Below are 16,337 nucleotides of genomic sequence, written 5' to 3' on the forward strand. Positions count from 1 at the left end.
GGAGATGGTGGTCGACTTGAGATGCATGATCAACTGAGAGATCTCGGAAGGAGCATTTTTTGCCGAGGACAACCTCTAGAGAAACATAGCGGACCATGGGATGACGACTACGAGGGAGTCCCAAAAGTACTAAGAACCTATAAATGGGTAAAATATGGCACTCCTTTCTTTTTCTTTCCTCCTTATTTTAATATATTTAATCTGATCTATACTAATCTTTCATCTAGGATGAACAAATGCTCTTACTTTTTAGGAAAAAAGATCTACGTAAACAGCCATTTATGTCCATCTTAGATTATTTGTGACAGTTAAATGGATTATAAGTATTTAAATGATGAAAAAATTATACCGTTTGATTCAATTTCATTGATATAAAACTGTAAAGATTTGCTCGACAATCAATTTGAGGTCCTTTAACTACAACTTTGCTCTATAAAGCTCATTTACTAAAACATGCCATTGTCATATCTAGTTGAAAATATTGATAATCTGAAGGACTACAAGAACGAATGTAGATGAAGTATAAACATCATAGATAAGATAAATGAAGATTTCTGGGTTAAAAAAAAAGAAGATAGTATGTGCCAATTACAATAGCTGATAATTAATTCAAAACAATAAGATTTGAAAAAATCTCACGCTTACTTTCTAGTATGGCCGAATGTATTGGGGGGCTCTTGTGATTCAGGAATCCAATGTTTGATATTATTTTCTCCATTTGAAATTATCAGTCCCTCTATTAGTTATATCTATCTCTTTTCATTCTCATTTCCTCTTAATAGATGAGATAGCAAAAATCTCCTTAAAAATACTTTTAGGAAGATCTTACTTTTTTAAAAAGTTTTATCCCGTTGACCTTGCTCATTTCATGGATTAGGTTAGGCGTATGATAAAGAGTGGATTTTCTTGTAATAGACATTTCTATCCGCTATAAGTTGTTTTATATAATTTATATTGTAGGGGACAATATAAATAATATAAAACAATTAAATAAAGTAACTTGACTATTTATAAAATAAAATAAAATAAAGAAAACTTGACCAATTAAAGGAAATGTCATGCTTATTATTATATCCACACCCTTGTCTTCTGATATATGATTTTGAGCATAAAGCCAATTTTTTCAACTATGTTTTATCTTTTACTTAAATTATCAATGTTGATGTCATTTTATTATTATATATCATCTATTTGGGATGCTTCATTGGCTCATGGCTGATCAAAAGCGAGGAATTAACCCTAGCAATTAACCAAGAGATGGGCAAACAAAACGGCTTTATATTCTTGATATAATTTGACATAGTTAGTTCCTATGATTCCATATCACACTCTTTTGTTGATCAAATAACTTCTTAACATTAGCAAAAAGAGCACACCATACGAGTGTTTGAAAAATGACGAAAAAAAAGGCAATTCTGTTTTGAATTGACAAAATAGCTGAAAGATGATAATTAGTGTGGTAAAAAGAATTAAATGATTGTATGTTTCGAGAGATTTTTTTATTCAACTTTGGAAAATTAAATATATATGGGAATAATTTCCAATTGTCTTGACCATTTCAAATATGATTATGTCTATTTTGTTATATCCTATTTCTTCAATTCATTTTGGCGAAATATATGCGTATTGTGTGGAAACTTTACACGAAAGTTTGAGGTTTGAAACCCCCTTTCCACTTAATAGATTTCTTTTCTAATGTAATACATAGTTTAGATCAATGTACAAGCGAAAATTATTAAAGATAGCGTGGGATGGTGATTACAACAATTTAGTGACTTTTCTGACAAATAGACTTAAGAGAACTTATACCCATTGCATTTCACTGGTTAATATTTAAAGTAGAGATAACGACAAACGTGTCAAACCGTAAAAGCGAATTTCTAACCAATTAAACTTTTGGGGAAAAATATAGGTATTATTAAAAAAGTCAAATAAAGCCATAAGGAAATTTCTTTCACCGTCTTCAACTAATTAAAAGATCTGTCTTAGCAGGAAGGTCAAATTGTATGTTTTTTGATTTATAAGATCGAAAAAGAAATGATGACATTCTTATGGAAACGGACATATGTTGATTAAACAATGTCACCACGTCACTTTTTAGTTAATCGGTTCATTTTCTAGTTGTTTTGAAAGGGACTTATTTTTTAAATCCCAGTAAAAACTGCTAACCAATGTCATCACGTCACTTCTTAAACATACTTTACCAAAAAAAAAAAATGTTCCATTTTCAAAGAAAAGAGTAAACACTTCACACAAATAGTTAATGATGTTAAAGATATTTAGATATCTTCTTGAGATATTTAGGATATTTATTTTGATTATGCATATCGGATTTGATTTCTTTTGATTTCCCTCCATGAAATCCTTTCTATATATCTAAATATATTAAAAATTCCTCATTTTTTCTCTTCCGTATTATTGCATTTAACTAATGAAATGAAAATAGGGTGCTTCCTTAGCTGCCTATAGGTGGCCCATCGACACTCTTTAACAAATTCTTTTGTAAAATTATACATAAGTCATTTGAAAATTTACAAGTAAACATTTGTATGTTGTAAAATGGTTTTGTGTATTTCACCTTAAATGAAAGTCAAAATCCACATGCTACAAATTCAAAAAAAAAAAAAAAAAAAGAGATAAAACATTGAGGTGCATTTGCCTTAGCTGTTTTAAAGTAGTAGCTATTTTTTTCTTTATCTTTGCGTCATTTGAAAAAAAAAAAAATTAAATGTAAGTTCACATATCCATATATATATGGGAATGGATAAAAAGGTGTCAAATTGTGCAAATCCAAGTTTAAAAAGAGCAAAAACTAAAAAGTTAAAAAACTTGCAGAGACACCTCCGGTTCCACAACTTTTTGGGGGCAGCTTCAAGTGGACACTCCAAACAACTCCTTTCTGAAATGAGATGGCTTCAGTGGAATGTTATTAAAAGCGATGCATCTCTTTCAACGGCCAATTTGCATCTACCGAAATTATTGGTGCTGGAGTTATGGAAGAGCAAGATCACAGAGGATTGGGAAGGATGGAATTCATTCATGGTAAGATTGTGAAAAGAAGACATCCTTTCTACGATTTTAGGGTTTTGTTCTTGTTTAGCCGATCAACTCATTTTTTGACAGCTTATTCTCCTTCTCTATTAGGCGTCAAAGTGGCTAAAAGTTCTTGACTTTACATGTTGCTATAATTTTAAATGTACTCCGGATCTCTCGCCCTTCACACAGTTGAAGATTCTAGTCTTGAAGGAATGTTGGGAACTGGAGCATCTCCACCCTTTTATTGGCAAACTCACGAGCCTCGTTTCCTTGGACTTGACTAAATGTAGAAGTCTCAAGGAGCTACCAGTAGAGGTGGGCGAATTAAAAGATTTAGAAGAACTTTTATTAAGTGAGACTAATATTACAGAGATTCCTCCGTTTATTGCTTCTCTGAAAAAGCTGAAGAAACTGAATGCCATTGGTTGAGAGTCGCTAAGAGAAATCCCTAGCTCAATTGGGGATTTACAGAATTTGCAACATCTTGACTTTTGTGGTCCTGCGATCAAAAAGCTTCCCAGTGCTATTGGAAGGTTGAAAAATTTGCGGACTCTAGAGCTCTCATGGTGCTGGAGTCTAAAAGGGGCAATTCCAAGTGAAGTCGGTGACTTGCCTTCCCTTGAGATTCTCGATCTTGCTCGCACACAGATATTTGACCTACCAGAAAGCATCCGGAATCTTTCTTCTCTCCAATCCCTTTGCCTATGGTGCTGCGACGAGCTCCGGTCACTTCTAGAGCTTCCTTCTTCTATCCAATGCCTTGACTTAAGGAGCTGTGAGGAGCTCCAGTCGCTGCCAGAGCTTCCTTCTTCTCTCCAACGCCTTAACCTATGGGATTGTAATGAGCTCCGGTCACTGCCAGAGCTTCCTTCGTCTCTCCAACGCCTTGACCTAAGGGGCTGTGACAAGCTCCGATCGCTGCCAGAGCTTCCTTCTTCTCTCCAACGCCTTGACCTAAGGGGCTGTAACGAGCTCCGATCGCTGCCAGAGCTTCCTTCTTCTCTCCAATGCCTTGACGTATGGGGCTGTAAGGAACTCCAGTCATTGCCAGAGCTTTCTTCTTCTCTCTAACGCCTTGACCTATTAGGCTGTAAGGAGCTCCAAGCGTTGCCAGAGCTTCCTTCTTCTCTCCAACGCCTTGACCTAAAAGGTTGTAAAGAGCTCCGGGCGTTGCCGAGCTTCCTTTTTCTCTCCGATGCCTTGACCTAAAGGGCTATAAGGAGTTCCTAGGTTGCTGCCAGAGCTTCCTTCTTCTCTCCAATGCCTTGACGTATGCGGCTGTAAGGAGCTCCGGTCTCTGCTAGAGCTTCCTTCTTCTCTCTGATGCCTTGACCTATCAGGTTGTAAGGAGCTCTGATCGCTACCAGAGCTTCCTTCTTCTCTCCAACACCTTGACCTAAAGGGTTGTAAGGAGCTTCGGTTCCCTGCCAGAGCTTCCTTCTTCTCTCCGACGCCTTGACCTAAAGGGCTGTAAGGAGCTCCAGTCATTGCCAAAGCTTCCTTCTTCTCTTCGACGCCTTCACTTAAAGGGCTATAAGGAGCTCCGGTCACTGCCAGAGCTTCCTTCTTCTCTCCAATGCCTTCACCTAAGGTTCTGTGATGAGCTCTGGTCGCTGCCAGAGCTTCCTTCGAGCTTAACAGATCTGTCAGAGCCCTCGATTGCAAGAACTCCATCTTTAGGTATGCCATCTACTTGAACACATCACAAGCTTTCATCAAGACCCTTGAAACTCTTTGTTGAGGAATGTGATAAGCTGATATTGCTTAGGCTAGATGGATTCACGTACTTGGAAGAGCTTTCGATAGAAAAAGTGTAGTTCCATTAAAAGATTGGACCTTTCACAATATATTTGTCTGAAATGATTACGCCCTGAGCATTGCGACAGCCTAGTTGAAATTCAGGGCCATGATAATTTGGCATTCTTGGAGGTCATACTTATATATTACCGCAATTCCATTAGAAGGCTTCTTTGTCTAGAATCATGGTGTTTGAAGAAATTAGTGGCTATGGGTGCAACAATATAGTCGAAATTCAAGGTCTTGATGGTGCAAAGTTCTTAGAAGAGTTGGATTTTACAGGATGCAAATCAATGGAGACTTTGCCAAATTTGACGGCATCTGAGAAGTTATGATGTCTAAGAGTTTTATACTGCAAGAAACTAACTCAGCTTCAGGGACTTGAGAAGTTGGATTTGATTGATTTGGATATTTCTGGTTGTGACTCATTGGAAGCAATACCGTAACATGTGTCTTTAGAAATTATGAACAAGAGCTGTCTTTTGACTCATGGAGTGATGTTTCCTCAACAGAGGTAAATAAGCAGTGAACGATCATTTTTCTTCTGTGATTCATGACCTACTTTTCGTCACTATCTTCTTTTGACAAGAGGGTTTTTCATGACAGGGTTTTGTACTTTCCTAAATTGCTAGTCTTACATAATTGCTAGTCTTACTTTCCTTCATGACAGGGTTTTATAACTGGACAATTTTTCACCCGTCTGTGAAACAAGCTGGGTAGAGGAGCTCAATAATTTTCTCTTTAGTTTACATCCCATTTGGTATTATTCTTGTCATGGAATTGTTTTATCACATGACTGATTTGGGTGTGGCCCACTTGGCTGAGGAACTTCAAATTCCATACCTGAGACCGATAAAAATGAACGAAAGGGATTTTGCAGAGGAAGTGTCAGCAGCAGCTGCGGAAGTTTTGATGCTTGTGAAGATTCAAAACACTTGATCTGGTCTCAACAGCACATACATGAATGATAGTAAATGAAGGTTTTTTTATAAAAAAAAAAAAAAATTCGAATCTGCTTTATGTATGCTCGTTAAGTTCTACCTCTTTGCTTATCAAATGAGTAGCTGCTGATTTTTTTTTTGTATGTTGCCCTGATGCAGTGTTCTTTGATGCGGTTGCATTCTAATGATGTCACTTTTTAACTCAATAAGGCTCTGCAGAGGAAGGTATGCACTCCTAAGCTCCTCCTTTTCTATCAGTTTATTTGTGTAATGATATCGTTTGAATGTTGTTCTAGGTTTCTGATTTGATAAGCTCAGTCCTCATTTGTGCGATATTGAATTTGTAAAGTTGAAATTGACCTCCTCACAAATTATTTCGTATCACTGATTTTTGTTGATTGGATAACATCAATTCTGTTCCTGAACACAAACAAGGAAAGTGTTGTTGCTAGTTGCGTACTTCTTTTAAGCCTATTGTTTTCTTTTTCATTGGCCAGCTAATGAAGTCTCTGTTACTTGTGGTCCAATTGCGATTGGTGTAAATGATGTTTACTCATTTGTACCTTATCTTTCATGGGGTAAATTATGATGCTGCGATCTTGCATATCTTCATTTATTGATAATGAGTCAGTCGTATCCTCCTTGTGTAGATTCAAGCTGCTTTTCATGAAACTTGGAGAAAGTCCCCAAACACCACGGGTGGAGATACGGGCAGGAATGGGCTGTGTCGTTATGGGAAGGCATTTTTGAAGTTCTTTGCTATTGGCATTTATCATTTAACCGTGTTGTTAATGCTCTTCAAATGATTCTTGATATAAAGCGATCTCTCTCATGCGGTGTTTTAGTCCTTCGCAAGCTTTGATGTCATGCTATTCTTTAGCAATGTAACAAATCGCTTGTAGGAAGACTGCATGTGCAGGTGGTTCTATATGTGCAAGTTAAGCATAAACTGATATTTGTTTACAAAATTACCAGTTAGATGTCCACATCAAGCTACAATTTTGTGACTGGGAGACAATCTTTTTGTGGGAAAAGTGAATGAATGCTGTGGAGTCTGCAAATAATCTGTCAATTGCCGCCAAGAGTTTTAGTGAAATGGTTTTCAAGAAGAAAGTAGTTTTTTCATTTGAAAGAATTTTGAACACGAAATAAAAGCCTTCATTAGCGTAAAATCATCTCGCTCATTTGTTTACGCCCAAAAATTCATATGTAGGCATTCTGTAATCACTTTGGTTGTATAATCCCAAACTTAATTTATTTACGCATGAATCCAAAAGAGAATGGACATAGCCATGTACATTTTCGTAACTGAAACTATTTTTCTTTGGCATTGGCTATAGTTCAAGACTAGTAAAAAATGTAGGCAAAATTTTTGGAAAGGGGAAAAGAGCCCTTCCCTAATTTTATTGTTACGCCCCAAACCTTGAGCACGCGCACATCCCTTGGTGGTCGATAAAATTTGCAACGTTCCCAGGATACGTGGCCGACCCAATCGATTATGCACATGCAGAAGCGTATAATAAACAATCCCCAGACAACACAAACATGGGATAGAAAAGCAGGACATCAAATTTCACAAAACACACTTACATAAATAAACCGGTTTATATACAATACTAGTCTATAAACAAAAACATACTCCAAATAGAAGAGTCGCTAAGCCATCTAGGTACAAGACCCCTCAAGCGAGACCTCCGGGGGTTCTGGGTCTACCATGACACCATCAGGGGGATCAGCTACCCCCTCACCCACCGCGGCATTGATCGCAACGGCGGGGATGTCAAAACCCTGAAGGGGACCTTCCCACACCCCATTGAGCCCATGGCGAAACCACGCCCTGTATCGATGAAGTACCAACTGTGGTAGGCTCTCATTGACCAAGATAGTGGTCACGATGAGCTCATGGAGCCAGAGACGTTGGTGCTCTACTCGGTATACCCCCGCAGCTGTCCAAAAGGAACCAGAGGAGTCACCATCTATGGACTTGAAAAGTTAAACCCACGACAGGGTGAGACAATATCACAACAAGTCTACACCCTAAACCCCAATTAAGAAGGAAATATGCCTAGAGGTAGTCTAATCACACATCATACAAGACTCACCTCGCATCCGTTGCTTCCTACACGTCAGTACAGTTCATAATACAGATGCATGTAATAAATGCACACATCAATTGGAACGCCTCAATCACATCTCAATCAATCATAGGGGTCCCGATTATAAGGCCAAATTGTTATGACACGTCTCATTCCGTACGACACAATTTTGTCCCATAATTAGGTGCGTCGATTTCAATCAATCATGTGTCCCAATTGATTACGACCCAACGGCCACAGTCGACTCAACAGTCAGCAATCTTCTGGCGTAGCCAAGCGTCATCTCGCACCATCGAGCACGGTAACATCTACATCTAGACATCATTCCACAAGAGAGCATCAGTCCAGCCTCCACTGCGACTGACATCCATTGACTTGGGGCATTCCCAAAGAAACATCGTCCGGTTCAAAAGCTCGTGACGGATTCTCATAGCCTTCACACGATCATTCAATCCCAGCCAAGAACACCGTGCATTGCACTCAAATGTCTCAATTAAAATAGTGTACTTGGCTTATTTTCTTCGTATTAAAAACACCTGGTAAAATAATCATGTATGAGTACACAGTCAGCTTTAAGTTATAAAAATTGATATCCTTCCTTTTAAAAATCCCACTATTTAATATAGTATCTAAAAAAAATTTCGATGTCAAAACCCGACACCTGGTATTTTCTAATCAGACACCACAATTTCACAATTTTGAAATAATTAATCAAAAATCACAATCACCACTCAATTGCACAAATTATTATTCAATTGCATAAACTAATCACACCGTGACAATCAGCACAACATTCCGGCTACCGACTATCCTGGTATAATTTCTGGAAAATATTAAATAATTAAATAAATTACAAAATTCAATAAATAAATGCAATTTAATCCAATAAATGCCTAAATAAGATTTAAACCCAATTTAACCACCTAAACGGGCCTAGAAAATAATGCACCATACTCAATAAATAATATAATCTAATTAATCCTTAAGTAATCTAATCTAACCACCTAATAAGCCTAATTAAGCAACTAAACCACTAATTAATCTAAACTAACCACATAAACCATATTTAAGCTAATATGATTACCCATTAAGCATAATTAACCTCCTAAGCAAGGTTTAGTGAGTAAACTCACCAGATTAGCGAGCTAGTGAGTTCACGGCGACGGCAATGCGACGGCGAGCGAGACACAAAGCCTACGGTGATGCCCAACGAGGCCCGGAAGAGGCCGAAAACGGGCCACGAAGGCTTAGCCCGAAGCTAAAGTTTCAATTCTGCTTGGTTGCTGAAACGGGCTGGTTAGGGCTTGGTTGCCACGGAAGGGGCACGGTGGGCGACGACGGCGGGTCTAGGTGAGGTTGGGGACTGCTGAACGGCGACGAAGGAGCTCAGGCGGAGCTGGATGGTGGCCAGGGCGCAAACGACATGTGCAGGACCACGAGTAGGAGGCGGATGTGCGGGCAGGGAGGCGCGACAACATTAGCAGGCTTCGGCGATAGCAGCTGCTCAAACGGCGAGCGGTCGACGGTTGCAAGGCTCGAACGGGCTGCTGCTGGGCTTTCTCTAGTTCTTTGGTTCTCAAACACAAAAATAATGGTGAAAGGAAGCTGAGGAAGAAGATGAAGATGGCTATAGCTGGAGGGGGACCCAAAATGCCACAAAAGTCTTCTAAAAATATCCTAATTCACTCATCACTTGGTCCCCACTTGTTGCTGCCCCATCCTCAGTCATTTTCCACACCAAAGCTTCTCCAAGAAGCCACTCTAGGGGTCCAAAAAGTTGCACACCACCATAGCTACGAATTTGTGCATCTCCCCTTCAATTCCAATCCAATTCCAACTCAAATCAATCCAAATTGGTGCACATAAATTCCAACTAAGGCATCCACATCCAATTCATAATTTTCCTTGCCAATTGACCCATCTTGAACGCCAAAAATCCACACAAAAACGGCCCTCTTAATTTCCCGGTCCAAAAACGCCCAAACTTGAATTTTTGCCAAAAATTCGGGTTTGCTGAAAAATCCTCGGATAAATCGTGACATAACAGAACTTTTAATTTCTGAAATCGGGTTCAATTTCACGGTTAATTTCAACCGGGCGCGATTTTACTCACACCTAACCTACCGGGTGGCTTTTAGGAATTTTTAGCGTATTTGACCCGTGGTCGATTGTTTTCAAGCCACATTGTGCATCTTCGACTCATTGGCGACTTTTGATTGTTGTGAAAATCTCGAGGTTTCAAATAGGAGCACAGGGTACAGAAATGACAGAAAAATCGGTTTGGTGGAATCACCGACACTTTAATTACATGCCTCTATCGAACCGACCTATCTTTGGTCTTTGATCGATTTTAACAGTGCCGTATTGACCCTTGCAGATTAGCACGGTTAAACAGCCAATTTCTGATTGAATTCTCAAGTTTGTCACGTTAAAATCCCTTAATGGCTTCACCTGATAGATTAGTTATCTCGTGAGTGATCAGTTTAGAGAAAAAGACTATAGGCACATTAATGAAAAGCCCAATTTATTCAATCGAAAACAGAATTAGAAAATCAGGCTGTCACATTTATACTCATTTCGCTTGAATGAAAAACTTAAAGGGTCATCTAATTGGTTAATAATCAGACTCTTCTACGCCATTGTGGTCACCCATCACGTGTTCAAGTTTCAATCGAAACAATTTCTTTAAGGCCACTATGGGATATAACTAAACCCTATACTAGATTACCGGGGTGGAATTTTAATAGTTGAAAGCTACTCGCAAGGTACTCATATAATAGTCTGATTCACTGCTTGTCCACTCGAACTTTGACTCAAAAGAGCTCAAGACAAGGCCAAGTAGCTTTTTAAGCCAAGTTTGAATCCACTAGTACTAACACATATAATGCGGGTCATGTTGAAAAACTTGTTGAACGTACTTAACATGAAATAATTTAATTTTCAGAATATCGGTCCAACATTACCCGAGAAAAGTCGCAAGTCAATATATTGACTCTACACTTTATTTACTTAGTTGCTTAACCAGTGTCTAGGCAAATTTATCCAAAGGACAACAGCTTTGTGTTTGACTACTTGTAGAACATTAGTCACGACCTAATTGGCTGAATTGATTTGAAGTTGAAAAACCGTGAATCGACCGAATAACTATATGAACATGGTTAACCAAGTGAACTGACTCGGTTCTATTCATGGGTTTTTGTGCTTTTCTTTCTTCAGCTTTGATTTCATGCTGGCGATTTGCTTCAAGCATAGTTTTTGAAGTTTCTATCACAATTTACATGAAGATCCTATAAATTAAAGTCATTTGAACAATAACTATGTAAGTTTTGTTGTCTTGTTGAGTGCAAGTTTTGTAGCGCCGGATCCTGTGTATATTGTTGGTTCAAAGCTCAATATATAATTACCATTTACCAAAAAAAAAGACGGTTTGCTTCAGGCTTTTTGGTTTTCCTCATTTTTGTAACTCCGAGCTTGACGGGACGGTACTAGAAATATGAAGACTGTCCTCAAATCAAAATGGAACTACGGAAAGCTTGGTTTATTTAACACCCTTGCACATGATTTTAGATTATATAGCTTCAGAAACATATGTTGCCATATGATGAATCATAGAATGAAGAGGAATCGAAATAGATGAATTGAGGAAATTAGGGCATTAAAGAACCCCAAAATGGAGGCTTAAACAACATTTGGCCACAAAAAGTTCTAAAGAACAAAATCGACCACGAAGTAGATCTCAACATCAAATCCTACAAATGAAAGCAGTCTTCTTATTTTGCAATCAGCATCATGATTAATCATCATGCCATAAAAAAATAATTGCTGAACCAACAAAAATAAGTCGAAATATGACAAGCATTATAGCTGGAGGTCAGACTGAAGGTCAAGTTAGATCGGTGTCATTTGCTGCTTTTAGAGTGAAGAAAAGAACTTTAACCAAATCTGACTAATTACAGCGCAGCAAATTTCCATGCATGGAAGAAAGAATTTGACTCGAACCAATGCATAATTCACTAGTTTCTGCAATCAATAGCCAAGAATGACAGAATTTAGTAGGTTACCGGACCATGGAACAAGCAAAGTGTACTTTCAACCACACTATGAAACCACCAGTGAAACTAAGGCCCTGTTTGGCAACATGCCAAACAGTGACTAATTCTGATTTTTTGTTCCCAGAATCAGTTTGGGACGAGAATCGCGTTTGGTAAAATTTTTGTTCCCGGGAACAATTTTGTTCCCAAAATCAGTTTTGGAGAAGATTTGAGAATAAAAAAAAAAATTTGATTCTGCGTCCGAGAATCAGAAAAAGAATCAACACAATAAAACCCTTTTTCTTTCCTTCGGCCATCCCACAACCGTCGCCCGCCGCCGCCCACCGCCACCCACCGGTTCGGCGAGCTCGCCGAGGCTCACCTGGCCAAGGCGAGGTCCGCAAGCTCGCCGGAGGCTCGCCCAGCCACCGGTGAGCCTCGCCGGGCCGGGCGAGGCCCGCCTAGCCACCGGACGGGCTCGCCTAGCTCGACCGGTGGCTAGGCGGGCCTCGCCCGGCCTCGACGAGGCCCGCCTCGTCCCTGTGGCATCCCAAAATTCAATAACAAGCCATAAGGTGTGTTAAAGTCTTTAATTAGGTGATAGAATTTCCATGGCTTATGTTTTAGCCATTAGTCTTTTAATTAGATGATTTATGCTTGTGATTGTGGAAATTTAAATTTAATAGATTAATGCTTGGCCATATGATTTAAATTTCAATAATTAAAATATATCCCAAGACTTTGGCCAAGGTGAAAATTTGGAATTCAAGAATATTTATAAAAGAATTTCAAAAAAAAAAAAAAAAAGGGAAAAAGGGTTAATTTTTGAATGGGCCTTAGACCCATTGGTCTAAGTTTAGTGGGCCGAATGGCCGGCCCAAATGGAAGCCCACAAGAGGGAATTCGACCAGCCCATTTGCTGGCCCAAGATAGGCCCAAGAAGAAGGCCCATTAGCCTTGCATGTCATCCAACACTTGTCCTCTCCTTGTTGCCACTTGTTCTCTCATTTTTGCCACTTGTCCCCCATGCAAAATAAGATGGCATGCAAATATATATAACCAAAAAGAGAGAGAGAGAGGGAGAGAGAGAGAGAGTATTCAGCCAAGTGAGGGAGAGAGAGAGAGAATTGTACGAGAGAGAGGGAGAGTGGCCGAGAGAGGAGGAGCTCGTCCGTCGCCGGTGTGCTGCCGTTCGTGAGGTCTAGAGGCAAGTTGGGAATCCACTTTCTACTCTTGCACCATTGTTTTCGCATGAACTGTTTGGAGTCAGAAACTTGTTTGAGCTTGCATGTGTGTTTAAAGTCCGATTTTGGCTCCGATGTCTTCATGAAAGTTGTATCTAACATCTTGAGCTATAACATACTGAAATTTCGTGTAAAATTATGGAGATTTGAGGTGTCAAAACCTTATCCTACGGAGATGCTAGATTTGGAATATTTTCGTGTGAACTGTTGGAGTCAGAATGTTGTGAGAGCTTGCATGCATGTTTAGAGTTCGATTTTGGCTTCGATGTCTTCATGTAAGTTGTAGATAACATCTTAAAATATAACATACTGAAATTTCGTGGAAAATGATGGAGATTTAAGGGGCTAAAGCTTCATCTTACGGAGACCCCAGATCTGTGATGTTTTCACTGACCTCTTGTTGGATTCTTGGTTGCATGTTGGTTTGTGATGCAAATCTGACTTCGTTGTCTTCTTGAAAGTTGTAGGTAACATCTTAAACTACAACATACTCAAATTTTAAGAGAAATGAAGGAGTGTAGCCTAGTTAATCGGCTAGATCTTGGAGATGCTTGATTCTGTTGAAGTATACCGAGACACCCGAGACTTCAAGGACTTAAAAGAGGATCATACTTTGGTTATTTAACCTAGATCTCTTCATGAAACTTGTAAAGGACACATTGATACATAACATACTCGAATTTTAGAGGAAACTAAAGGGATTAGATGGGTCAAACCTAAGTTTTTCGGTGATATGTACTCTGGACGAAACGGTAGAGGTTCCAGAAGCTTCGTGGAATTGTATAAATTAATATATAAATAATTTGACTTAGAGTTCTTCATGAGAAATTCACGAAAATGTGTTGGCTATCACCATGTAAAATTTAGTAACTTTTGGAGGCCTAATAGATATTTTAATTAAATTTATTCGGAAACTGTGCATTTGGTTTAAATCCGAGAATTATAGGATGTTTTGGGGAAATTGTGGAATTTGGTAAAAATTTAAATTGGCCACGAATTTTGCAAGAAAATATCATCCTATGGGTTGTTAAATACTTCTTGGATTTTTGGGAAATTATTGATATTAAATAATAAAATAATAAAATAATAAAATAATAAAATAATAATAAAATAATAATAAAATAAAATGGATTTTTATTTGGCCATGGATTCAATTGTATTTGGGTAGCATATGTGTGATGAGGTCTTTGCACATGTATTTGATTGAGATGTATATGTGATAAAGTCTTGATATGCCTATGACATGGTCCTTGTACATGTATTGAATTGAAATGCTTATGTGATTAAGCTATGACATGTGCATGACATGTGAATTGAAATGCTTATGTGATTAAGCTATGACATGTGCATGACATGTGAATTGAAATGCTTATGTGATTAAGCTATGACATGTGCATGACATGTGAATTGAGATGCAAGTGTGATATGTTTGATACCATGCCAAATTGCCATGTTAAATTGAGATAAAAGATAAATGTGGATGAGAATGAGGTTGTGGTGGAGGATGTTGTCTGGTGGCCTGGTGGCGTAATTCCAGAGATTCCCTGGGAGTTTCAGGATGCCCAGAATGTGGGGGGCCGGAAGTCCGGTTGTATCTTGGATACATGCCCGGAGATGCCTCGCGACACCAGGATTGGGGTGCGGGATGCCTGGCTAGAAGGGTAAAGGCCAGAAGTCTGGTTGTATCTTGGATACATGCCCGGAGGTTCCTCGTGATGCTAGATGAGATGCGAGATGCCCGGAATGTGGGGGGGCCGGATGCCCGGTTGTATCTTGGATACATGCCCGGAGGTTTTCTCGCATGGGATGCGAGTGTAAAATGTGGGATGATGAGCCCTGTCGGAGGTTTCTGCCCGAAGGGTTGATGATGAGATTGATGATTTGAGAAATGGGTGATGTGGTGATCAAAATTGAAAGATAAAGATGATAATCAACTCATGGCATGATATGCATGATAGTGATGATGATATGCATGATAATGATGATGATGATGATCACCCATGGTATGATATGCATGATGATATGCATGATAATGATGATGATGATGATCACCCATGGTATGATATGCATGATGATATGCATGATGATGATGATGATGTTATGTGATGTGATATGATGATCACCCATGGTATGATATGCATGATAGTGATGATGAGATGTGATGTGATGATCACCCATGGTATGATATGCATGATGATATGCATGATGATGGTGATGATATGTGATGTGATATGATGATCACCCATGGCATGATATGCATGATGATATGCATGATGATGATGATGATGATGGTGATGATATGTGATGTGATATGATGATCACCCATGGCATGATATGCATGATGATATGCACGATGACGATGATGATGTGTGATGTGACGATGTCATGATAAGGGTGACATGTATGATATAATGATGCCATGATGATGATTATGATGATGACATATGATGATATGATATGCATGATGATAATGCATGATGATGCATGATAATATTACGCATGGCTGCAAGGTAAGTTACGCCTGCAATGCATGTATGATTTGTATGATGCATCGAGTTGTTATTAGATTCCTTTACCCGCCGAAATGGTTGTACTCACCCTTTTGGGGACCAACATTTCATATTAGTAGATGGTTTGAACGGTTGGATGTGACCGTGAGGAGGAGGATAGCAAAGGAGGGAACTTTTGGACGCCAACACTGATCGATGGACTTTAAGTATTCGACCGTTGGAGAAGATGTCGGTCATCTTTTGAAGTATAGCCTAGTATAGAAAACTATGGCATTTTGATGTACCGATGAATGATGTCCATCTGCTCTATGAAAATAAACGTGTTCGGTTTTAACTTATATAAGATGTTTAGTAGGTGTGCATCGATTTCTAAATGTAGGGAAGGGAGTTGTTGGATGTGCTTCCGTATTTAAATTGCGCAAGGGACCGATCTAAAAGATGTAAACCCCCATGGTTGTATGGACCCGCTGCAATTGAAATGGTATCGAGTGACATGTTAATAAGCAAAGTGAGTGGAAATCGAGCTGTATGGCGACCCAAATCGGATCGGGGCCGTCGAGGGGTGCCACATGTCCACCGGCGAGGCTCGGCCTCGCCGATCTGGCGAGGTCGAGCCTCGCCGGGCTGGGCGAGGTCGAGCCTCGCCGGGCCGGGCGAGGCCCGCCTAGCCATCGACCGAGCT

Source organism: Eucalyptus grandis, chromosome 2, assembly GCF_016545825.1.
Source record: "Eucalyptus grandis isolate ANBG69807.140 chromosome 2, ASM1654582v1, whole genome shotgun sequence".
In the NCBI taxonomy this organism is placed as follows: domain Eukaryota; kingdom Viridiplantae; phylum Streptophyta; class Magnoliopsida; order Myrtales; family Myrtaceae; genus Eucalyptus; species Eucalyptus grandis.